This window comes from Taudactylus pleione, unplaced genomic scaffold (assembly GCF_031769625.1).
Source record: "Taudactylus pleione unplaced genomic scaffold, aTauple2 ptg000065l, whole genome shotgun sequence".
Classification (NCBI taxonomy): Eukaryota; Metazoa; Chordata; class Amphibia; order Anura; family Myobatrachidae; genus Taudactylus; species Taudactylus pleione.
In genome coordinates, this window is record NW_028284467.1 from 11,760,640 (window position 1) to 11,786,302 (window position 25,663).

The following is a 25,663-nucleotide window of genomic DNA, read 5'->3' on the forward strand; positions in this document are numbered from 1 at the left end:
GACAGAGGCTTGCGGTACTCCAACTGATAGAGGTAGCGAAGAGGAGGCAGAATCAGAAAAATGAACAGTAAAAGAGCGATCAGATAGGACGAAAACCATGAAAGAGCTGTGTCCTTAAGACCTAGGGATTGCAGTGTTTGTATGAGAAGAGAGTGGTCAACAGTGTCAAAAGCAGCAGAGAGATCTAGAATTAGGAGTGAGTAATGGCCTTTAGCCTTGGCAGTGACGAGATCATTTACTACCTTAGTCAGTGCTGTCTCTGTGGAGTGTTGGGAACGAAAGCCGGACTGAAGTGGGTCCAATAAGTTGCATGAGTTAAGAAAGTGTGTGAGGCGGGTGTAGACAAGTCTCTCAAGTAGCTTGGAGGGGCATGGGAGCTGGGAGATAGGACGGTAATTTGAGAGACAATTAGGGTCAGAATTTTGTTTTTTCAGAATGGGAGTAATCACTGCGTGCTTGAACAGTGATGGAAAGTTGCCAGTAGAGAGAGAGAGATTACAGATTTTAGTTAGGGTTGGGATAAGCACAGGAGACAGAGCTTTACTGATTTGTGAGGGTATAGGATCTAGAGGAGAGGTAATAGAGTAGGAGGACGAGAAGAGTGGCACATTCTCTTCATTTGATCTCACAAACGAAGATGAAGTATCTACAGAGGGTTCAGGTAGGGAGTTGAGCAGGTCAGTAGCTGAGGAAGAGCCTACCATTTAATTTCGGATCTTATCAATCTTGTCCCTAAAATAGGAAGCAAGATCTTGTGCACAGATAGTAACAGGTGGTTTGGGTGATGGAGGGGTAAGAAGCAGTTTAAATGTATTAAAAAGTCGCTTGGGGTTAGACGCTTGAGCAAAGATTAGAGATTGGAAATATGTTTGTTTGGCAGTGTCCAGAGCAGTACGATAAGAGTTGTAGATAGTCTTATATGTGAGGAAGTCACTTGGAGTATGAGACTTTCGCCACTGACGTTCAGCTTCACGCGAGAGTTTTTGTAGATGTCTTGTTAAGCTAGAATGCCATGGTTGACGTCTAACTCTACGTGGTGTGTGATGGGTAGCTGGAGCTACTTCATCGAGGGCTTTTTCTAGAATCTGGTTTAGGTGTGATGCAGCAGTCTCAGGAGAAGTGAATGTAGAAATTGGTGGAAGTTGTTGTTGTAGAGAGGTAGATAGTTGTTGAAGATTATGGCATTAATATTTCTACAGGTTTTAGGTTTGGCTGATTTCAATGATGTTGATGTAATGGAGGAGAGTGTGCAGGTGATAAGGTTGTGATCTGAGAGAGGGAATGGCGCATTAGTGAAATCAGAAACTGAGCATAGTCTGGTGAATACAAGATCAATACAGTGGCCCTCCTGATGAGTAGAGGAGTCAGTCCATTGGGAGAGGCCAAGAGAGGATGTTAAAGAGAGTAGTTTGGAGGCATGAAGAGATTGTGGACTGTCAATTGGGATATTGAAATCACCCATAATGATGGTGGAGATGTCTGAGGATAGATAATGAGGGAAAAAATATGGTAGTTGCTCAATCAGCTTAATAATATACTACAGGTGCTTGTAAAGGGCGGGGTTTACACTGAACACAGAAAAAAGATAATTGCCCCCCGGCACACTGCAGATAAATCAAAAATACTTGAATCCTACATGATAATGGACGTGAACCCCTTAATGTTAGGGACGCTGGTATAGAGGAGCCTTGACGTCGGCCCAGCGCTTATTCATATATTTGCAAATGTATGTAAACCAATACCTCTGAATTTCTATTATTATGTAGGATTCAAGTATTTTTGATTTATCTGCAGTGTGCTGGGGGGCAATTTTCTTTTCTTTTTTCTGTGTTTAGAAAGTGAGGGAGCCAGGCAGAAAAGTGTTCCAGAAATTGTTGAGGTGGCCCAGGTGGGCGATAGATAACAGCAACTCGCAGAGAGAAAGGGGTGAAAGTCCTGTACTTCAAATGATGTAAATGTGAGTGAAGGTACCTGTGGGAGAACTGTGTATGTGAAAGATTGGGAGTGTAATATTCCTACCCCACCTCCTTTACAATTACCAGGCCTGGAGGTGTGTGTGAAGTGTAGGTCACCATGTGAAAGTGCAGCAGGGGAGACAGTGTCTGATTGTGTAAGCCATGTTTCTGTTATTGCCGGAAGGTTGAGGTTGGTTGAAATAAAGAGGTCGTGGATGGATGTTCGCTTATTGCAGACAGAGCGTGCATTCCATAAGGCACATTTTAGTGACTTGGATGGTGAAGGGAGGCACGCAGTGTTTATGAGGTTAGCTGGATTTTTAGTTTGTTGTGGGAGTGGAATGTGGGTTGGGCCTGGATTTGTCAGTGTTTATAGATAAGTTAAAAGCTCATGTGTGTTCATAAGTGGAGAGTAGATTAATGAGGTAGCAATATGTACAGAAGGGTGAGCTGCAGGAAGAGTAAAGGATGTAGTAGCCTTAGAGATGATTCCATGGAGTGAGATTATAAAAAGAAGTTTTTGATACATTGTCTTTTTTGTATTTGGAAAAAATTTAATTTTCTAAGTAATGGGTTTGTAATTACATATATATGTAACATGCTAAATCCCATCTTATAGTGGGTGGTGATTTTAAGATCCCGACTTCTCCTAAAATGGACAGACAGCATCTTAAAACATCCTCAGTTCAATACAATTTAAAGTGGGCATTCCGTTTTTTGCACAACTGCTTCACTTACCAAATGCATAGCTGATATTGCACCCCACGGATAGTCCGTATGCTTGCTTATCCGTGGCACATGGTACCTTGTCTAGGATTGACTACATATTGGTCTCTGATAGTCTGTCTACATGACCATGCCCTTAGTCGGCTTACTTTACCTCTTAAATCCTCTCGGGGCAATATTAGACTTAATCGATTCCCTTTATCAATGCTTTGTTGCAGTTTTGAAAAATTGGGATTTGGGCTCCGTATGTGCTTTGTTTATTTTCTCACACTGATATTGACAGTGGCTAAGAGATTCGTTTTGAAGCTCTGGACGGTTGCTGCCCCACCTTTTCTTGGCACGTTAAAATCTAACTTCAGATTTTATATTTTCACCGCAGAGCCACCTTGCCATATATAGAAAAAAAGAAACCTTTTGTTTTTTTATAAAAAATGGGCTATGTACATTGAGACATTAGATGAAACTATTCAATCTAACATCATGAAACTATTAGAAACAACGACTGGACCAGCACCATTCTTTGTCCCGTATCTTAATTTATTTGCTTTTCTTTTATTGTTTAGTTATGTATAATAATTGTTTCTTCCTGTATTCCTTGGTTAATATTTTTCTCCATTTTTCATACTACGATCCATGTTGCCCTATAAGTATTATTTTTTCAATTTATATGATTATTTGAGTCAATATTGTTCATCATTGGTGAACTGACTGCCCGTCTGTACTATAACATTTATATATACATTTGTGTTATCTCTGTTTTGATATTGCATATTCTGTTGGTTCATTTTGCCTATGTAATTTTATCTCTTACGATTTCCAAAAATACAAAAATGTTTCAAAATAAACAAAATACTGTGCAAGTGTTTGCTTGACAGTATGTCAGTGTGCTATTTACCAGAGCTAGTATTCCGGCACACCTCTCGGCGAGACAAGTGAGTCATTCACACATACTTACTTATTAAATTAGTAATTTGGACAGCAATTAGATTTTTTTTTACTATACTGTACAGTACAGCGAGTAGCATCAGCAGCGCTGTGTATAAATAATGTATAAAAGGTCTCTTCTGGCACACTTCAGGACACAATTTAGTTTTATGTGGACAGTGTGTGCCCAGGGTGCTTTTCATCAACGTTTTGGCAGGCTGCACCAATTTGTTTACAGAGCAGTTTCTGCAGCATTTTAGATTGCAGGATGAGGGTGATCTGTCAGTAAAACAAGTGCATTTGTAAATGTTTCTGCAGAACTAGAATGTGCTCACTAAATTGTCTTTAACTATAATGCGTAATTTACTTCAGTGTCTACAAAACCCAGAACTAATAGTACAACAAAAAGTGGCAAATTCAGTGTTAGGTTTGCTTAGTGTGCCACTGGCTGTAGCTTCTGTATATTTTAAAATAGAATAGTACAGTAAACTCCTATCCTCTTCTTTCTCCTCCTTTCACTGTTCATTAGGAAAATGTATCTTAAAAAGAATAATGCACCCCTTTATTATAAATTATTATTAGAAGTCACCTTGGATTTCCATGACCTGTATGAAAGTTAGCCTGCGGCATTTACAGTATATGATCACAGGACTGTTCAATGACTTATGCTTAAGTAATTTATTTTGTTTTGGTCACTCCAGCAATCTGGGGTCTGCGTGTTTTTTACCAACCAAAATAGGGGATGTGCTACATTATAAAAAAAAAACAAGATGTGTATTGTAAAGGCAACATAAATTAGAGTGAGTCTGTATTAAAAAGTCACTATAGATTAGTATTGTATAGTAAAGTCACCAGAGATTTGGCACGGTCTGCACTGTGAAGTCCTCAGATATTTGGAATGGTCTGTATTTAGGGAGCCTGCATTTTAAATTTACCAGAGATTTGGATGTTTGCATTTGACAGTGGCCTCCAGAAAAGGATAGGCACTGAATATTAGTCATTAGTATGAATTGTGTTTTGATTAATGGACATGAGAATGTTCTCTGTATTGTATAAATTTCACTGGAATTTTCTATATATTTTGTTCACTGGAGTTATCTCTGTATTGTATAGCAGTTAGGGGAATGATCTCTTTATTACATGAAATTCAACAAAATACTCTGTATTTTTTAGGGTTCACTGGAATGCTTCTCTGTATTGTAGAGGTAACTTGAATGCTTTCGGGATTTTGTAAGGTTCACTGGAATGTTCTCTGTATTGTATAAAAGATACTGGGATGCTATCTATTGTATATCGATCACTAGAAAATGCTCTTCTTTGAATATTAGTTAGAAGGATCTTATGTCAGATTTTTTTATATAGCTCTTTGACATAAAAGAGCCCAGGTCACTTGCTTAATAATGCCCCCTAAGGCCAAAGGTTCCATGCACTCCCCTGCTTATACCTATGGTTTAATGTGGCATTAACACAAATTTCTGCATCAGTTGAACAGGAGCCTCTTATTGCTACTATTTAGAACCTTGCTTCTTCTACTTTATAACTCTGTTTATGATTTTCCACTTCTTTTAATTATCCTCCTGTAGGTATGGCCATCGCCTGTTGATGGTTAACAACCATAAATGGTTTGCCACAGACGGTTGATGGTTTTGCCATTGATAGTGGAGATCCAACGATATCCACAATGATTGAAACAACTTAAACATAAATATTTTCGTTTATTGTGGTTAACAATTTTTTAATATATATTGTACACATGTATAGTGGCGTCCCTCCCCGCGGTGACACCCGGTGCGGGAAGGGTTGTAGTGCGCGTAGTGTCTAAGCTATGTACATGCTGAATTATATATTCTACATCATGATTTTGTTGTTCTATGCTCAGAACTGTTCTATACTACTGTTACTTACGGTGGTATTTACTACTAATTATTCAGAGATGGCTGACATTAAAATTTCTTTCTATTCAACGTGCCTCCAGTTGATTTTTGTTTTCCTTGTTAAATACTACATGAAAAAATTGTTATACTGTCCTCGCCGCCGCCGTGTGTATTTAATATTTTGTATTCACATTGTTATGGCTTGGTCAAGTAAGGAGAGTGTTATTATTACATGTGAAAATACTCTCAAGGCTTATGTGAGATGCATTACTTGTTACATTGAATTTACTTCATCGACTGTTTATTGTAATGGCGTGGATTTAGTGAGGTCTCACAATTTCACTCTGTTAAAGTGTAACGTTCACGCTGTCGCCCACCTTCAAATCCTGGATTCATGTTTGTTTTATATGTACTGAATGGTATGAAACCTGACTTCACTGATATCCTCCAATTACACCTGCTTTTTAGACTTATCCTTTGCTATGAAGTGGTAGGGAGACATCTCGTTTGTCATATATTAGGCTATGTCTCACAATTCCCATTTTGCTGTTGGGGTTGGCCAAGCTTGGTACTGTATATTGCTTTTATTTGTAGACCTGTTTTTGTCATACTGTATGGTACTGAGCCATATTTGTTTTGCTCCAATAAAAAAAAAAAACAGCAACAATTCTACTAGGTAAAGTTGCACAAAGTCAGGGATTTTGTAAGATTATAGTCAGGTGTATGACTAGCCGATCATACCAACAGGTGATAATTATCATTTTCATATGTGGGTTGAAGCACAGGGCCTGATTCACTACCGACCGCAACTGCAATTGCAATAATGATCACGCACACAGTTCAACTGTGAAGGTATGCTAAGCTCTGCAATCTCAATGCAGTCTTAGCAAAACATAAGGATGCCCACCTCCCTTTACTCACATCCGTAACACTTAGCGAAACCATCGGTAACATCGAGTACCATCGCAGCCTCACGCACACTTGCACAAGCTCTAACTTCATCGCACACTATGAGTACTCAAGCTGCGTACGGCATCGCAGCGAATAATTTATGCACGCCCCTGCAAAGGCGTTTGAATGCACTGGCACACCTACTTTTTGCCCCCCCCTTCTTCCATCACCACCCACAAACGGCACTTCCTGTCAATCACTCTGCGATGGGTCTGTGTAGTCACTGCGATCAGAGACCTGATGCAGTGGCTTGTTCGCGCACTGTGATGTATGTGCAGATCGCAACAATCGGACGATTGGGTGTGCGTAATCGCAGTTGCGATCCGTAATGAATCGGGCGCACAGTCATTAACTGAATCAGAAACAGCTGTGTAGGAGGCTTAAAACTGGGTGAGAAATGGCCAAACTCACCTACAAAGGTGGGGTAGGGGAAGACCACTTCATATCACAGGTCATACACCATGACAAGACTGAGCAGAGCAACAAGACACAAGGTAGTTATACTGCATCAGCAAGGTCTCTCCCAGGCAAAGAATTCAAAGCAGACTGGGGTTTCAAGATGTGCTGTTCAAGCTCTTTTGAAAAAGCACAAAGAAGCGGGCAAAGTTGAGGACCTTAGATGCAGTGATCAACCAAAGAGACTTGGTGCATCAGATAAAAGACACATCATGCTTACTTGGGGCATATTCAGTAAGGTGCGAAAAGGCCGTTTCTGCGGAAAAGTTTTGCCAATGACATCATTTCGCCAGGCGAAAACTTAACCCCGTGTTCAATTCCAAAGACTTTTCGCCGGTGCGGAAAGTCAATGCATTGGAATAGGCAAAAAAGATTTGCCTATGAAAGCTGTTGAAAAAAAATGCAGAATTGGAGTTTTGGGGTGCAAACTTGTGGAAACCACAATGTACCCTTGGGACAGTCCCCCAAAGGTAAACTGTGTCAAAAAAAGTAAAAGAAAAACTTAAGAACATCCCAAAAAATGACTTTGAAAACAGGGTGAAAAAAAATCAAATTTGGGGACAAATTTCAAAACTAGCGAATTAGACTCCAGGGGGGTCCCCCAGTATGCCGCAGGTGTTTTTTAGTTTGCTGGTGGTTGTAGCAGGTGGATTTTTTTTAAGTTTTTTTAAAAGTTCACTTTAGCAACTTGCTAGCACCCATTTTCATGTACCCAAATTTGCTGGGACTACTTATTTTCTACGAAAAAAACTACTAAATGCTACTCTTCACCACTCATGCAAAGACGCTAAATAGCAGCTATTGAGATAATTTAAGTACCCCAAATACCTTCAGCAGGCCTATTCGGGGGTATCTGTAATGATCTGAGTGCATCTTTTGTGGGGTGTCGGGCTGATTTCCCCAAATCTGACAGGACTTTTTGCATGTTACAGTTTCGCCAGGGCCCGTTTTCGCTGATTTCTAATTGAATACGGGTGTAAACGGGGACGAGCGCGATACTTTTTCGAATTGAAAACCAGCGGTATCGGCAAAGTCCGGCATGCGAAAAGTACAGGACTTTTCACTCCAAATTGAATATGCCCCTAAATCGGAAGATGTCCAGCAATGCCATCAGCTCAGAACTGGCAGAAACCAGTGGAACCCAGCTACAACGATCTACTGTTCGGAGAAGTCTGGCAAGAAGTTGTCTTCATGGAAGAATTGCGTCCAAAAAGCCATACTTTTGACATGGAAACAAGGCCAAGCACCTCAACTATGCACGAGACATAGGAACTGGGTGCAGTTTGTTCGCCAATGGGCTGGAAAGTGGTACAATGAGTGTCTGCAGGCAACAGTAAAGTATGTTGGAGGTTCCTTGCAAGTTTGGGGCTGCATTTCAGCAAATGGAGTCGGGGATTTGGTCAGGATTAATGGTGTCCTCAATGCTGAGATACAGGCAGGTACTTATCCATCATGCAATACCATCAGGGAGGCATCTGGCTCCAAATTTATTCTGCAGCAGGACAATGCAAACATACAGCCAGTGTCATTACGAACTATCTTCAGCGTAAAGGAGAACAAGGAGTCCTGGAAGTGATGATATGGCTGCCACAGAGCCCTGATCTCAACATCATCAAGTCTGCCTGGGATTACGTAAGAGACAGAAGGTCTTGAGCAAGACTACATCCACAGAAGATCTGTGGTTAGTTCTCCAAGATGTTTGGAACAACCTCCCTTCCGAGATCCTTCAAAAACTGTGTGCAAGTGTACATAGAAGAGCTAATGCGCAAAGGGTGGTCACGCCAAATATTGATTTGATTTAGATTTCTATTTTTTTTTTTTTTTTAAAGCATTCTTACTTTGCAGCTTTTTTCCCACACCTCTCTAAAACTTTTGCACAGTACTGTATATGTTTATATATACAGTGGTGCTTGAAAGTTTGTGAACCTTTCAAAATGTTCTATATTTCTGCTGAAATTTGGCTTAAAACTACCTCAGATTTTCACACAAGTACTAAAAGTAGATAAAGAGAACCAAATCAAACAAATGAGACAAAATAATTAGACATGCTCATTTTTTTTGAGGAAAATGATCCAATATCACCTATCTGTGAGTGGCAAAAGTATGTGAACCTATAGACTTAGCAGATATTTTGAAGGTGAAGTTAGAGTCAGGTGTTTTCAATCTATGGAATAATAATCAGGTGTGAGTGGGACAACCTGTCTTTTTAAAAGAACAGGGATCTATCAAAGTCTGATGTTCACAACACATGTTTGTGGAAGTGTGTCATGCCATGAACAAAGAAGATCTCTGAGGACCTCAGAAGAAGAGTTGTTGATGCTTATCAGATTGGAAAAGGTTGCAAAACCATCTCAAAAGAGTTTGGACTCCACCAATCAACAGTCAGATTGTGTACAATAGAAGGAAATTCCAGACCATTATTACCCTCCCCAGGAGTGGTCGACCAACAAAGATCACGCCAAGAGCAAGGCTTCTAATAGTATGCAAGTTCACACAGGAACCCAAGGTAACCTCTAAGCAACTGAAGGCCTGTCTCACATTAGCTAATGTTAATGATCATGAGTCCACCATCAGGAGGACACTGATCAACAATGGTGTGCATGGCAGGATAGAAAGGAAAAAGCCACTGCTCTCCAAAAAGAACATTACTGCCCGTCTGCAGTTTGCTAAAGATCACTTGGACAAGCCAGAAGACTATTGGAACAACAGTTTGTGGACAGATGAATCCAAAATAGTGCTTTTTGGTTTAAATGAGAAGCGTTATGTTTTGAGAAAGGAGAACACTGCATTCCAGCATAAAAACCTCATACCATATGTGAAACACGGTGGTGGTGGTATCATGGTTTGGGCCTGTTTTACTGCATCTGGCCCGGAACGGCTTGCCATCATTGATCGGACAGCGAATTCTGAATTATACTAGAATATTCTAAAGAAAAATGTCAGGATATCTGTCCAAGAGCTGCATCTCAAGATAACTTGGGTCATGTAGCAAGACAACGACCAAAAGCACGAGTCATTCGACCAAATAATGGTTACAGAAGGATAAATTTATTGTGGAAGGACCTGAAACGAGCAGTTCATGGGAGGAAACCCACCAATATAACAGAGGTGAAGCTGTTTGGTAAGGAGGAATGGGGTAAAACTCCTCCAAGCTGATGTTCAAGACTAAACAAAAATTACCAGAAACGTTTAGAAGCAGTTATTGCTGCACATGGGGGGTCATACCAGATACTGACAGCAAAGCTTCACATACTTTTGCCACTCAGATATGTGGTACTGGTTCATTTTCCTCAATAAAAAAACTGAGCAGTTCTATTCTTTTGTCTCATTTGTTTGATTTGGTTCTCTTTATCTTCTTTTAGGACTTTAAACCAAAGTTCAGCAAAAATATAGAAAATTCTGAAGGGTACACAAACTTTCAATTACCACTGTATATATAAAAAACTGTTTAAAAAAGCGCAGCGTTTAGACGCTCCAGACTGGAATACATTTTTTTTGTATTATGGAGGAGGTATGCTTTAAGTGCTAGAGATGTTTTCAAAACTAATGCTCCCCAAGTGAAATCCATTGTTATATCAGACCTTGCGCTCATTATGAGATGGGAAACGTAAAAGCACTGATCTTTTCCAGCTGTGTTAAATTGCTCTTAAAGTTAGGCACAAGCGCTGGGGTAGTTTGAAATGTGCTAGTGGTCAAAGCAGCATTGTGACAACGCAAATTTCAGGTTTTCTATTCCTGTTCAGTTCTGATAGTATAGCTCCCTCGAAGTTTAGTAGTTAACAAATTAACTTTTTTTTAAAGATTCTCTACAGTGGGGTAGCTAAACAGAGGATAATGCAGACCTGTAGGATTTCAACTTTAATTTCCAGATGCCCTGGAGGGAATATTGGGTCTCATTCAGACCCGGTCGCAAGCGCCGATGCGCTCGCAACCGGGTCGATGGTTAGCCATGCGCACGCGCAGCGGCCGCACTGCGCATGCGCAAGCCCCAGAGCGAGAGAGAAACGCTCCGGAGCTCTCTACAAAAGGGGCGGCTGTCGATGTTGATCGACAGCTCGCCCCGTTTTGTAGGCGGGCTGGGGAGGTGGTTTCAAAAACGGAGGTGTTCCTTAAGGAACGCCTACCGTTTTGTGGGTGGCTGCACTGACATCATCAGTGATTTCAGTGGGGAGCTTCCTGCTCGATCAGAGCAAGAAGTTCCCTGGGGCTTGCGGTTGCCGAGACCAAACCTTAGGGTTTCGTCGTAAGCCCCGATGGTCGCGATGGTGTTCACCATCGCGACCATCAACCTGGTCTGTCGCTAAGCTGTGGGTGGAAACCCACAGCCTAGCTAGCGACCAGGAGGCCGCACTAAATAAAAGGAAGCGGCTGCCCTCCTTCAGAAAGAGCGATCGCTTCTTGCGACCGCCTCTGAATGAGGGCCATTGTGTGTGAGAGTGATTACATCAGTGTCTAATACTCTGCAATGGTGCATTGTATATAGGGATGGCTATCGACCATCGATGATTCAAAATCGTCAATGGTTTATGGCAGATGTTGAATAGTATTACCATCGATGACGGAGAACCAATGGTTCTATGCCATCGAAGGACGAGTAGGACGATTTTTTTTCCTGCACGGGATGGAGCATAGCCCCACCCCCTGCACCCACTAAGACCCACCCCTTTTTTTGATTGGCCCGCGGCCCCTATTCCCCACCGCAGTTATGGCCACCCAGGGGTGCAAACCATCAATGGCTCCCCATAGATGGTTTGTGTGCCATCGATAGTAACCACTGATGGACCCATCGATGGTAACCATCAATAGACACCCCTCCAATGGCCATCCCTAACTGTATTGTACCTTTCTGCAGAATTCTTATTTCCTGATTCAATAGGTCGTAGAAGGAAGTACATCCCATCACCACTCCTGGCAGAACATTGGGGATACCATGCTAGGCTTCTTGTCCAAGAGTTGACTACTAACAGATCAAACTTAACAAGCCATCTCCTTTACCATCAGACAATAGGATATGCTGATCCCTATGCAGGACTGTGTAGCACCCAGTAATCCGAGTTACAAGTCATACTAAATATATTGCACAAGAAATCAAGTACAAACAATAGTGATCACCATACTGCAGAGTATGTACATCCATTGTTGTCCGTAGCAGCACCAAAACTGTGTATCTTAATTCATACAGATGTGTCCTCAAACACCTATCCCTTTTGTGCCCTATGGCACGAGGCACTTGGCATGATTGCCGTGCTGCATTCTTTTTCCTCAACTGTGCTACATTTTCCTACTCCTTTTTTCAGCAATGTTGCATCCTCGATCGCAAATATTGTACTGGGTGATTAGGATAGGTGTTTTGGCACAGTTAAGTAGCAAAGTTCATGGCACGAAAATGGGGTTATTTGGCTCAACTTGATGGTAGGTGTATGTGGACACATCTGTAGTTCATTCTTTGAAAATGTGCTCTCTTTATGTAAACTATGGACTTCATTTAGAATTAAGGGCAAATTCATATAAACGGTGCAAATTTTCACCTAGACGAGCCATAGATTTTATTATTTAATGAAGGGCGTTTTGTCAAAATTGCCAATTTTGAATATTTTTTTTGTATCATTGAAAATTTTCTTCCAAACTAAAAAGCCAGGTTTTGCCTTTAAAAACAATAGCTGATTTAAATCATACGGCAAACATTGCAGAAAATTGTAAATTGAGATATTAAGGTGTTTATTTATGAAGCATCTGCTACTGATTGTGTTTTATGCCCGGTACTTCAAAGGGCAATGCTTTTACTAGCAGTGTCTTGCTAGTAAAAGCATTGCCCTTTTAAATATCAGGCATAACACGATCAGAAGAACTGTGTTTTATTACCCGATGCTTCGTAAATAAACACCTAATACCCCTTTTAGACAGAAATGTCATTTAAGGTGCCCACCCACATAGCGACATTTTAAACGATTTGGCCGATTTCGACGAATCGTGACGACGAATTCGGTAAAAAAAGTACAAATCGTGAGTTTATACTCACGAGCACGATGCCGATGCGCGTCCCCGCTCGTCGTACATCGCATCTTCTGATCTGCCATGCTGTAGGGCAGATTAGCCAATCTGGGATACAATGCATTGGCTGTAAAATAGATCTTTAGTCAGATTGGACATTTTTAACTCCAAATCGTGATCACGACGGCAAGGGAGCTCCCGTGAAAGTTCATGAGGAAATTGGCCATAAAATCGTATCGTGAGGACATCGGTATGTGTGTGGGCACCTTAAAACCTGGCTTTTACCCTGCATTTTAATGCCGAGTCGTTTAGCTGGTCCCAGCCTGACCCCCCTTTCACACAGAAAAGCAAATTACCGGGTCAAGCATTTCTACCCGATAATTTGCTGATCAACAAGGGTATTTCTTCTGTGAGAAAAGGGTCGGGTTTCCGACTCTGGTGAAAACCAGGGTCGAAGTCCCGGGAATGTCGATCCTGGTTGACCCTTTCACACAGAAAAAGGACCCGTGTTGATCAGCAAATTACCGGATAAAAGTGTCTTTCTGTGTGAAAGGGGTATTAGTGTTAAGCTGTGGTGCAATTCCCTCTCCACTCTTAATATAGACACACACTTTTAAGTTTTCCTCCCAATGGTTTTTGCAAAGTTGCACCTGCTAGCTGGATGTATCCTTTTCTCTAAATGAGGCTGTTGTGTCTGGTGTGTATTAACTGAAAGTGTTGAAGACTCCCCAAAGTACAGAAAGTGGGACTGACATTTTCACAATGATTGCTGTTCCACACGATGGTGGTAGCATAGGTGTATTTATAATGAATGCAGGGTGTGTGGTGTACTTGGGCCCAACACTGCATGCCCTGCACCCAAAGCATAGTCCCAGTGGTGCGGCATGTCCCTACCCATATTTAGTGTGCCATTGCAGCATCTTTCCAGTGATATCTTCGGAAAGATGGCGCAGTGCACTGAAAGCAATTACTCTAGCCTTTGCTATCTTCTGCACATGCACTATCTTCCCGAACATCACTGGAAGGATAGCGCCAGATGAAGGATGTACAGGGGAGGGTAGGGGGCTGCTACCTGGGGGATAGTGGGCAAATGCATGCCCCGGGTGGTAGTCTTTGTTTATCTGTTGATAAACCAAGAAAATTTAGATTTTTATGTATACTATAAATTATTTAAAAATAACTGTGTTCCGTTAGCATAGCAGTCATGGGTTCATGCTAAATAATTTTCATGTCCATGATCCTTTAAAGCAGAGAATTTCCATAGGGAATTATATTTTGAAGACTGTAGATTGTGAGGGCAAAATTCAGAAGCAGAGGAGCAAAGGGACGGAATGTGAGCCTTTGGGGAAACCTGCTACCCGTTTATTGTCCAAATAGTTTATCAATTATAATTTCTCAAGATCGTTTCATACTGTGTTTGGGCATCATGGGTCTTTAATTAAGCAAGCTTGGAGGAAGACAGCAACTAGATTCAAAATGTGACTTTAAATAAGATGAATTCATTTGGAAAAGCTTGCTCTATAAGCCATTTCAGCAAACCTTAGATGTATCCCAAGCTTATGATAAGCAATACTAACTGTTCAGTAATACCCCTGCTAATCCGTATGCTTAATCCTTGATGGCTCTTTTAGCTAAGAAGCAAAACTGATTAAAATACAGTTTTCTGATATTTGTAAATGCATGTTGTGCAATGCTATAATCTCATATTTTCTCTTTAATGGACAGATTGTATTTTCAGACAGTATGTTACAAAACGCAGAGCAGATGTTTCTGAAACTTTATCATCTGGAGTGTAAATAATGATATTGGTGTGTAGTTATTTCAATATAATGTCCATACATATAGTATATGCCCCAAGCAATCCGGAACCGTGCATACCTCTGATATAAATAAATATGTACCAAGTCTTGTTAGAGATGAATAGTCTTATTACTTAGCTGTACCCTTGCTGGACAGGGTTGTTCTTGAATAAGAGCAACAGAATAACAATCTAAAATAAATATTTCATTTTTGCTACTGAAAGTGGCATATTTAATTCCAGATAGTTTTACAGAAGTAATTATTTTTAGGTTGATGTATCAATCAGTGGACCAATGGAGAAGTTGACCATAGCAACCTATCAGCTTTGAGGTAGCCTTTATGAAGTACATTCTATAAAATGATAGGTTGAAGTTAATTGGTTGTTAAGGGCAACTTCTCCATTGGTCCATTTCTGCACTCTTTTCACTGCTTGATACATCAGTCCCTCTGTAACTTAATGATCATTATTTACAAGACTGGGAATGACGAATAAATCTATGTTATTGACTTTGGTCAGTGAAACCTAGGGTTGGATGCAAAGTTAAATACCCCTCAACAAGAGTTGAAATTTGAGAGGTAAAAGTTCAACTTTGTGACACAAATACATCAAATGTGTAACCTAACTGGAAGGGGGCATGTCCTCATAGCACACAAACACGATCCCCCCCCCCTCCACACTCTGGGTACCTATTTTTTAGGTAAGCAAATTTTTTTTTTCAGCACCCCAAGGGGTACCGATGCATGAACCGAAGTACACGGCCTGAAAAAACTAAAGGGGCGTGGTCTAGTGGGAAACCTAATACACCCCCACCCCATATAATAATACACAGCACACCCCTCTGTGTGTCGATTATTCTACCTTGACAATTCAAGCCCAAAAACTATTGGATTCAAGCAACAAAAATATGAGCAAGATGCTGTGCTAATGAAGATTGGAAATGGCAGATAATATACTGGTATGCAGTCGGGAAGCCAGCGGACCTAATCCCGACAGCCGGCTCCCCGACTGCTATATCCCGGCGAGGGTTATATGACAGGCATCTAAATGTAGATGCCTGTCATTTTACCGATACCGGGAGACCGGCGCCCGGCATCCAGATCGAAGGGGCGCCGGGCGTGGGCAGCCGTGCGGGGTGAAAGGAGAGGTTTAGGGCTCCCGGGGGGGACTTAGGGTTAGGCACCCGCCCGGGAGGTTAGGGTTAGGCTAGGGGGAGGGAGGGTTAGGGTTAGGCACCCCAGGGGGGATTTAGGGTTGGCACCCCCCCGGGGGACTTAGGTTTAGGCGGCAGGGAAGGGGGGGGGTTAGGTTTAGGCACTTAGAGGGGGGAATAGGGTTAGGCACAGGTGGGAAGGTTAGGGTTAGGCACCCCTAAGGGAGGGTTAGGGGAGGGAATAAAGTTAGTATATACCTACCTTAGGGACAATCAGGATTTTAACCCATGTCGGGCAGCCGCTTTCGGGATTCCAACCAATCATATCGATTCCAATATACCAGTCGGGAATTATTTTACAGTGGATCTGCGCACTTATTGTAAATGGTACAACAACTTTGTGTGCTGCTGCACTAATGGATGTCTGACATTCTCCGTATAATGATACAAGAAAAAAGTGGGTTCTAGTCCTAAGAAGATATAAGTTGTGCGCAGCACTTGAACCCACATTTTTCTTATACCATTCGGGAAGCTCTTTTTAATTAATATTTAATCTCCACAGATGTACATACAATATTGTTAAAATAACTCTTTATAAAGTCAAAATGCACAATTCAATATAAAATGTAAAACTGTATCACATCTTGAAAATACACTACGACAGAATGGCTACATCGGGCACACAGTGGACCTCATTCAGAGTCGGTCGTTGTGGCCGCACGGTCGTAAGGTAAAAGGGGCCGGATATGCAAATGAAGCGCTCGCAAGTTGCGTTGTTAGGATGGAATAGTTAGCTGGACGAGCGAGGGGAGGATGCGGCCGTAAAACTAAAAATACGCCCCCTTCTCGTTCCCATTACACGTCATCTCCGGGCATATAAGGATTAATCGAGACCATCGGGAACTATCGTAGCTGGTCGTAGACCTTAAGGTTGACAATACCCTCTCTTAAGCACTACGATCAAGTCAGTGTAAAAACCTCCCATGTCACATGTGCCATGACACTACTTAGTTAATTATGCAGTCCCATAAAACGCCGTTTGCATAGTCAGGCACGCCTGCGTTCGGATCTCCACTCCCCCGTTCACAAGTATAGCGTTCCCGCTAGGCTGTTTTAGCGGGGCGCGGCGCCCTGCCCTCCTTCTGGAGGGCAAAAAGCACCCTGCCCTCCAGGAGGAGGGCAAAAAGCGCCCTTCCCTCACAGCCTGCGGGTGCCGTTCTCACCCACGGGACGCCCGGCATCTATTCTCCCTTTCTGCAGCGCTCGGGGGTTGCCGGGCATGTCCATAAGCAATGGACACGCCCCCTTTTCATGACCACGCCCCCTTTTCGGGCGTGCGCATAAGGTTGCTCTCTCTAGCTCCGGCGCCCTGCCTGCCGCCGGAGCTAGAGTGAACACTAAAGCACCTTCCCCTGTTACCACCCACAAACGCCTCATCCTATCACTCAAACTAACGACCTGGCCAAGTTGAAGGAGAGAGCAATTTCTGACCGTAATAGCTAGTTTTCGCACGTGCATTGCGAATTTTACGCATGTGCAGTTTAGCGAACATCGGTGGCGTACAACCGTGCGGCCGCAACGACCGACTCTGAATGAGGTCCAGTATCTCCAGTTGAATGTTCTGCAGACAGAATGTACCAGTTTCTTGGGAGTCCAAATAGCATCTACATAAACCAGTCATCTGAATCCACTTAAAGAATAGCAGCAGGCATTGTAAAAGGTATTGTGCTTAAACTGCAGATGTGACCTCCGGATATTTAATCAATCTTTAGCTGATTATTCAGCTCCCAATGCAGGTCCCGCTGCAGCCGGGACCCTGCTGGCTTTTGGCTACTTTGTAGTTTGGTCTCCTTAGACTGCAGTTATAAGCGTTATGTCAGGACTGCAGTGTTTTGTGTTACTGACCGTGATAGTGGTGGCTCAGTGGGGGAACTCAAGATCTAGAGATTAGCAGACTTAATATAGTTTCCGTGCATGTGCAGACACATGAGCAGGTGGAGAGGAGGCAGCAGAGTAAAACGTGAATAGGGACGAGGAATAAGCTCAGGTACTGGAGCCTGGTGCTGACCAGGACTATGGAGGAGGAACACAAGGAAACTGTACTCTGGAGATGGCACAGACTGACAGGACTCAGGAGGTAGCACCTGTAGACTGGACTCAAGAGAGTACTGGACTCGGGGAACTGAGAACTAGGCAGGTTTAGGGAGTTGACTAATACCCTAGCCAGGGGCAAAGAGTCTAAACACACCAACAGTATTCACCAGGGAACCCTGCAAGGAGATATGGGTTTCGCTGCATCTGAGGTGCAGGTCACGGCCCCCTGGTAGGGTCTCACAAGGATTCTATCTTAAACTCTCTGAAGATACTCGGGGAAAGCCCCCAGAACCACAGACAAAAACAATAGGGAAGGGTAGCAACAGCCGATGACAATGATCCGATGATTCCGGTTGCAGCTGATTGTTGTTGGGACCGATGGTCCTGGTTATAGCTGATGAATGTGGAACCGGTAAGCTGGTAATCAGATAGGTACCAATGAGGTTAGATTTGAGTAGGTACCACTTGACTGAATATCGGATAGGAACCGATTATGCTGGTGTCGGATAGGGACCGATGGTGCTGGTATCGGACAGGGACAGATGGCACTGGTATCGGACAGGGACCGATGGCGCTGGTATCGGATAGGGACTGATGGTGATGGTATCGGATAGGAACCGATGGAGAAGTCTGGAGCCTAGTAACGTAGTACAGGAGTGAGATGTGTTGTCCAAGGCACTGCTAGTCAGTGGAGTCCTTTTATCCCCCCTGGTCTTTTCTGGTTAGCTGACAGGATCATGTGTCCGTTGTAGTGTGTCCAATTGGATGAAGGACACTCCACACCTTGTGGAGCTCAGAATCACATTATCGCTGCTGACCCAGGGACTGGAAGTTCAGTGATCAGCTGACTGAAGGTGTCATGGCGGTGCACAGGCCAGAGATGGTGGGCATGCTTTTGGGGTTACAGCAGCCAGGGGAAGATGGGTTACACTGTGGACAGCAGCGCAGAGCAGGAACTGGAAAGCTAGCCTGAATAGATGACCTGTGCAGGCCAGTGCACCAGCATGAATACTAATCAAATATTCAGGCACTTATAAAATCCACTAGAATATATACAGTCAGGTCCATAAATATTGGGACATTGACAGAATTTTCATATTTTGGCATCTATTCACCACCACAATGGCTTTGAAATGAAACAAACAAGATGTGCTTTAACTGCAGACTTTCAGATTTAATTTGAGGGTATTTACATCCAAATCAGGTGAATGGCACATTGCACTTTTTTGATTTGTGACTGAAACTTATGAAACTATTGCACTGGAGTCTACATTGGAATTACATGCATTATTCATGAGAAATATATACATCTTTTTTGCATTATTTCTTGGAGTGCTATTTTTTCTGGTATCATATCTTTGGTACAGTATTTGTGTGTGTGTGTGTGTGTGTGTGTGTATATATGTATATATGTATATGTATATATGTGTGTGTGTGTATATAAAATATTCCATGCGACACTCGGCACTCCGGCTATTATTCAGGATGTTAGAAGTCCTGGGTGCCTTCTCCAACAGGATAGGAATGCATATACATACAAAACGGGTGGCACTCTCAGTGTAATTTTAAACATAGGCCTGTGCTTCCTGCATATGAACACTAGAGCTACCCAATGTTTGTTTAAAGTATTGACCATAGTGTCTCTGGAATTATGCGCTTTCCCATGAAATATCTGAGCCATGACTGGGTAGAGTGAGCAGGGAAGACAAATGCGCTGCTTCCACCATCCACCTCTCTTCTCTTTCCTCCGCTCCTAGGGCCTCATTCAGACCCACTCGCAAGCGGCTGTCCGCTCGCAAGTGGGTCGATGGTGTGCACTGCGCATGCGCACGACGGAGGGAGCTCCGTCGTGCGCATGCGCCAGACGCGACGAGCTAAGGACTTTCCTTCGCTCGTTGTGTCTGATCAAAGGGGGCATGCTGTCGATGTTGATTGACAGCACGCCCCCTTTGGTGGGCGTGCCGGGGGCGTGCCTCCCAGACGGAGGCGTTCCCAAGGGAACACCTACCGTCAGAAGCCGGCCCCACTGACATCACTAGTGATGTCAGTGGGAGTGATTTTGGCTCTGATAGAGCCAAAATCACTCCAGGGCTTGTGGTCGAAAACCCCGACCACAGGCTTCTGGTCGCACTGGCGATGGTCGCGATGGTCAAGACCATCGCGACCATCATCCTGCACGCTCGTATGAGCTGTGGGTGGTGACCCACAGCTATACGAGCGTCCAGGAGGACGCTCCATTTTTATGGAGGACGGCCCTCATTCAGAGCGAGCGCTCTGCTCAGAACGTCCGGCTCTGAATGAGGGCCTTAGTCTTTTCCAGGCTGCTATTTCCTTCTGTGGGGCTTGCGCTTGCATTTTCTGCAGTAGACTTGGATCAAATCATTCTACTGATACTGGTAACGCATTAACTGGGGGTGATTTAAGGACGGCCTCCTTTGCTGCCCTGTCTGCTTATGTATTCCCTCTTACTTCCATAGTATTGTCTTGGGTGTGTGCTTTAACCTTTATAACGGCCACCTACCTAGGCAACTGCAGAGCAGAAAACAAGCATCTAATGCAATCTGCATGTTTAATAGGCTTGCCAGATGATCCCATAAAATCTCTACTCTTCCATATTGGGCCGTAATCATGAGAGATCCCTTAGGCATACCTTGAATCAGTATAAATGTTCACCGTTTGTCCTGCTGCATATATACAGACGGCTGCTAGGGCCTGCAGCTCGGCTTCTTGTGCTGAGCTGGAAGGTGGTAGAGCCTCCTGTATGAGAATATCAGTTTCTGTGGTTACTGCATAACCTGTGTGTGGCTCACCCCCCACAAAATAATGTGACCCATCAACAAAAAGGTGAAGGTCTGCATTCTGAAGGGGCACGTCAGCCATGGTGGGAATGTCACGTGTCTCTAGTTTAATTAATTCAAGACAATCATGGTCATCAGAGAACAAAGTAGGGATATCTGAGTCTCCTACCCAATAGCTATTTCCTGCATCATTATTATCATTATTTTCCCCCTCTTGTGAACCCATCAGTAATAGGGTAGCTGGGTTCAAAACTGTACATCTCTTGATGGTGATATTAAATGATGTTAGTAATGTTACTTCATACTTGGTGAGTCTGGCAGCTGAGAGGTGTCAGGTTTGGACCTGATTTGAGTATTTCAGTGACTGCATGTGGTACCTGTATTGTAAGTGGGTACCCTAAGACAATATCTGACACTTTGTCTATAAGTATGGCTGCAGAAGTAACAGCATGGACACACGAAGGTGCACCTCATATTACAGGATCCAACAGTAAAGAGTAGTATCCAAGAAGCCTTTGTTTTCCCCCGTGTTCCTGTGTGAGTACACCCTGGGCATGGCCTGAATTTTCATGACAGAAAAGTGTAAAGGGTTTACTATAATCAGGAAGTGCCAAAGCTGTGGCACTAAGGATGTCATTTTTTAGCTGTATAAAAATTAGGTGTTGGTTGTCTCAGATCTAGATGTGGTTGCTTAAGATCTCATTTTAGAGCATCATACAGTACCTGAAGCTTCTGTGATGCCTTTAGAATCCACTCTCTACAATAAGTTATGAGGCCTAGAAATGCCATGAGCTGTTTTAATGTCCTGGGAAGTGGCACCTGTGAAATGGCATTTCTCATTTCATCTGTAATGTGCTTGGCTCTAGCTGATATACAATGGCTTAAGAATTGGACTTGAGTTTGTACCAATTGTAGTTGACAGCGAAGTTTACGTTTCATATTGAATATGTCCCTGTCACTACTGTATACAACGCTCAATAAGGAACCACCGAGCTAACATTCAGCCAATAAGCTATGAATAGCTGCGTCCTAGACCAGTGGCAATATGTAGCATGCACATATCCCCTACACACAGTGGAGGGAACCATTTTGCGGGCTTAAGCAATACAATTGACTTGGAACTAGTGAGCTCATTGGTTATGATTGAGTTGATTGCAGTTATAGGTTCAGCCCCATAGTATGACTTTCCTCACTGTGCCTAGGGCAGGGCCGCAACTAGGGGGGGGCTGGAGGTGCACGTGCACCGGGTGAGCCGCTGTACCTGGTGCCAGTGACCTCCAGCCCGGCGCTGCAGAGAGGCTCCAAGCCGGACGTCCGCTGGTAATATTTATTACCAGCGGGCGCCCGGCTCCTCCTCTGCAGCGACGCGGTGTAGCCGGAGCCGGAGGCTGGAGTTCTCTCCCGAACTCCAGCTTCCGGCTCTCCCCACGGGCACTATGGGGGAGACGTCATAACATCTCCCCCATAGTTCCAAGGAGCAGCCGGCGGACCGGACGCAACGCTGGATGCAGGAGCGGGGTTCAAGGTAAGTATTTTTTTTTTTAATAAGCTGCACTACAGGGGCATTATTATGGGGGCAGGGGCATTACCACAGGGGCATTACTATGGGGGCATAGGCAATAAGGGGCATTACTAATGGGGCATGGGCACTACAGGGGCATTACCACAGGGGCATTACTGTGGGGGCATGAGCACTACAGGGGCATTACTGTAAGGGCACTACAGGGATATTACTATGGGGGCATGGGCAATACAGGGCCATTACTATGAGAGCATGGGCACTACAGGGGCATTACTATGAAAGCATGGGCACTACAGGGGCATTAATATGGGAGCATGGGCACTACAGGGGCATTACTGTATGGTGGGCACTACAGGGGCATTACTATGGGGGTATTAACATATAGGCATTCCTATGGGGGCATTACAATATGGGCACTACTGCAGGGGGAATTACATGGGGGGCGCCAAATTACTGTCTTGCCCCTGGTGACAAAAATCCTAGTTTCGGCCCTGCCTAGGGTGAAGGTATATGTTAGAATGAATATTCAAGATTGAGATTTACTATTTGTTTTATTTTTAATTTTATTTTTTTGTCCCACTTTCTTTGCCAATCATCTGAAATTCAACAAATGAATGATGGAAGAGGAGTTGGATTTACTGTTATTAGCATGTGTTGTATATTCTCTGATGCATAGGACAGCATCTACTCTAAATATGGCACTGCATCCAAGGCTTCTACAAATGGTATATATTACTATGTAATAACAAGACACCCAAGCACTCCTATGACAATACAGGATTATTTCTCTTTGTTTAAGATTAGGGCATATTGTTTCTGATATGTAATGTGATAGAAATAAAAATATGCATGCAGAGATCTCACCGTGTGCTGCATGTACACCCTGAGCATAATACATTGCTGCCTCTGAGCAATAGATCAGAAATAACCTGTCACATGCATCTCACGCTATAGCCGTAGGTGAAGCCATTGGCCTAGATTCATGCTATAAAGATAAATATGTATGGCAGGCCATGGTGTTCTGTATCCCTATAAGGTGAATTCTGTTTTATCCAATGACTTAATGGAAGAACCTAATGCTTGTTTAGTAACATGTTTTGGAGATCAAGGAAGCCTTTGTACTATAGTTCAAAGGAAATGTTTAATCCCTATATAGCCAACACTAATTAAAATATATGGGAGAAAATACAAATGATTATTAAAGAGCTTTATAATACAATATGCAAAATGTAATATTCCTGTTTAATTAGTGCAAAATCTGCAACTGGTAACTTTCCTTATTAATTAAAAAAAGCAGACTTTTTAGTATTAAGGGGGGGAGGAGGACAAACTAGGCTGCACATCCTAATTTAAACATAATAAGAGGTGCTACCATGCTGAGACCTGTAGTTCTAATACAGAAAAAAGGGGGGATGCAGATGCACACTCTTAAGCACTAAGAATACTACATATCAAAATATATATAGTAAACTATCTATTAACATGGTTTTCTATTGAGGTTCTTAGTACATGTTTGGCCAAAAATGTTTGCCCACTTACCACGTCACAGTGACCTCATCAGTTGGGTCCCTAACATCCCTAATACTGAAACATAGGACTTGCCTATAATAGTGCCTACATGTGTGTACTGCAATGCACAGGACCCATACGAATTAAAACCACCTGGGTCAGGTAGAAGGACTTTTTAGTATTAGCAATTTGAATTTTTATTATCGTCTGTGGTGCCCTGGGCCAGAAAGAGCATTGGTGAAAACCCCCCCCCCCCTTTTTGGCCCGTACAATGATGAAGAGGCACTGATCCCGTTGTATCACTGTGACAGGTGTCACTGCCAAACACATTGTGAATCCAATGATTGCAGTGATGATAAACTATAATTATGCAGTATAACGCACCAGCTCTAGGGGGTATATTTACTAAAGTGCAGGTTTTTAAAGTGGAGATGTTGTCCTTGGCAACCAATCAGATTCTACTTAACTTTTATCTAGCACCATCTCGAAGATAATAAGACCGGCTGTGAAAAGCTTGGGGCTGGTTGTGCTTTAGGGTGGGGGGGAGGACACGCCATTTATAAAAAAAAAAAAATTTACTAGTTTTCATTTTTTTAACTCAGATGCTCACTGATCCGTCCATGAATCTGTGTCTTATTGATTTTTTTTCCCTCAGATGCAAGCCACACAGATTGCACTGATCCGTGAGTGCATCTCTGAATCATTTATTTTACACAGATTCCTGCATCACGGATCTCTCTGATCCGTGTATGCAGCCAGCTATCTTTAGATCTTGCACGATAGTTCCCAAGTAAAAATGTGCTGTTTAAGCACCATATCTTGTCCTGGAGTGCCGGGTAGAGTTCAAGGGAAATCGTTGACGATATTGCATCGTGAGCACATCGTTCCGTGTGTAGGGACCTTAAGAAGCAGTTCAGGGCTGGGACCATCAGCGCCAGTAAGCCCCTCTGTCCCCCGCTGCTGCCCCTGTGCACTGCCCCGCTGCTGCCACTGCTCCGCATCCTCGCTGCTGCCCCTGTGCTCTGCCCCGCTGCTGCCACTGCCCCGCACGCCTGCAGCCTGCCCCCGCAACAGTCTCTCCCTCTGCACCCCTGAAACACCTCCTGTGTGCTGTCCCCTCCACCACCAGCGTTAGTGTACCATTTTGTTGCCCTGCTCCCCTGCCAGTGGCCCTGTTTGCTGCTCCTGTCCCTGATGGTTAATTAATTTATAAAAAGGCAATGAAATTCCATAGACAAAAAAACGTTAGTTTCACATGTCCCATTAAGGCTTCTTAGATGTGATCTGAAATTCATTTGGACCACAGGTTGATGGTCCAAAACCAAATCAATTTATTTATGGTCGATGTGATTGGCAGCTACCAGCTCTGGTTTTACCTATCATAAAATATATAGACAAACCGAGCACAACCATGTCCACTATCACATAACTGAACCTAAGGAAGGCATAGTAGCACAATTTACTTAATTTAAAACTTTTGCTAAATTTCTCAATAAATTTTTGGCCTAGGGGTGCCATGAAATTTTTTTTTATATTCTAGGGCAACTTGATTCAAGAAAGTTAGGGAAGCACTGGCTTATACCCAAATAACATTCTACACAATTCCTCCTTTACAAAACACTTATTTGTGATTGCTGCCTTCATTGCTTAGAATGGATTAAGAATTTCAGACACTCTAGAAACTAGGGGTCTTGTCCATGGACAAGAGTGTATTTTATAGGCCGACAAGGTTCCAATTAGGTAAAATGTTATTTAAATGTCGAATTTCTTTTAGATTAATATAGTTTAATCAAAAAATATTAGTAACTCCACTGACAACTAAGAAAGGGTGCAGAGAATAATTGCTCTTCATTGATGCCATTTACATATGTTCATAATGTGTATATATAATATTTGAATATACTCATATTTA

General features: G+C 43.0%; 1 protein-coding gene and 1 pseudogene across 1 annotated transcript in view; one reads left to right on the forward strand and one right to left on the reverse strand.

Moving 5' to 3' along the window:
• Positions 1 to 25,663, forward strand: part of LOC148534688 (electroneutral sodium bicarbonate exchanger 1) — a 240,689-nt gene that overhangs the window by 45,467 nt on the left and 169,559 nt on the right. The gene's annotated exons all lie outside the window — the stretch shown is intronic.
• On the reverse strand, positions 20,302 to 20,946 carry LOC148534689 (uncharacterized; annotated as a pseudogene).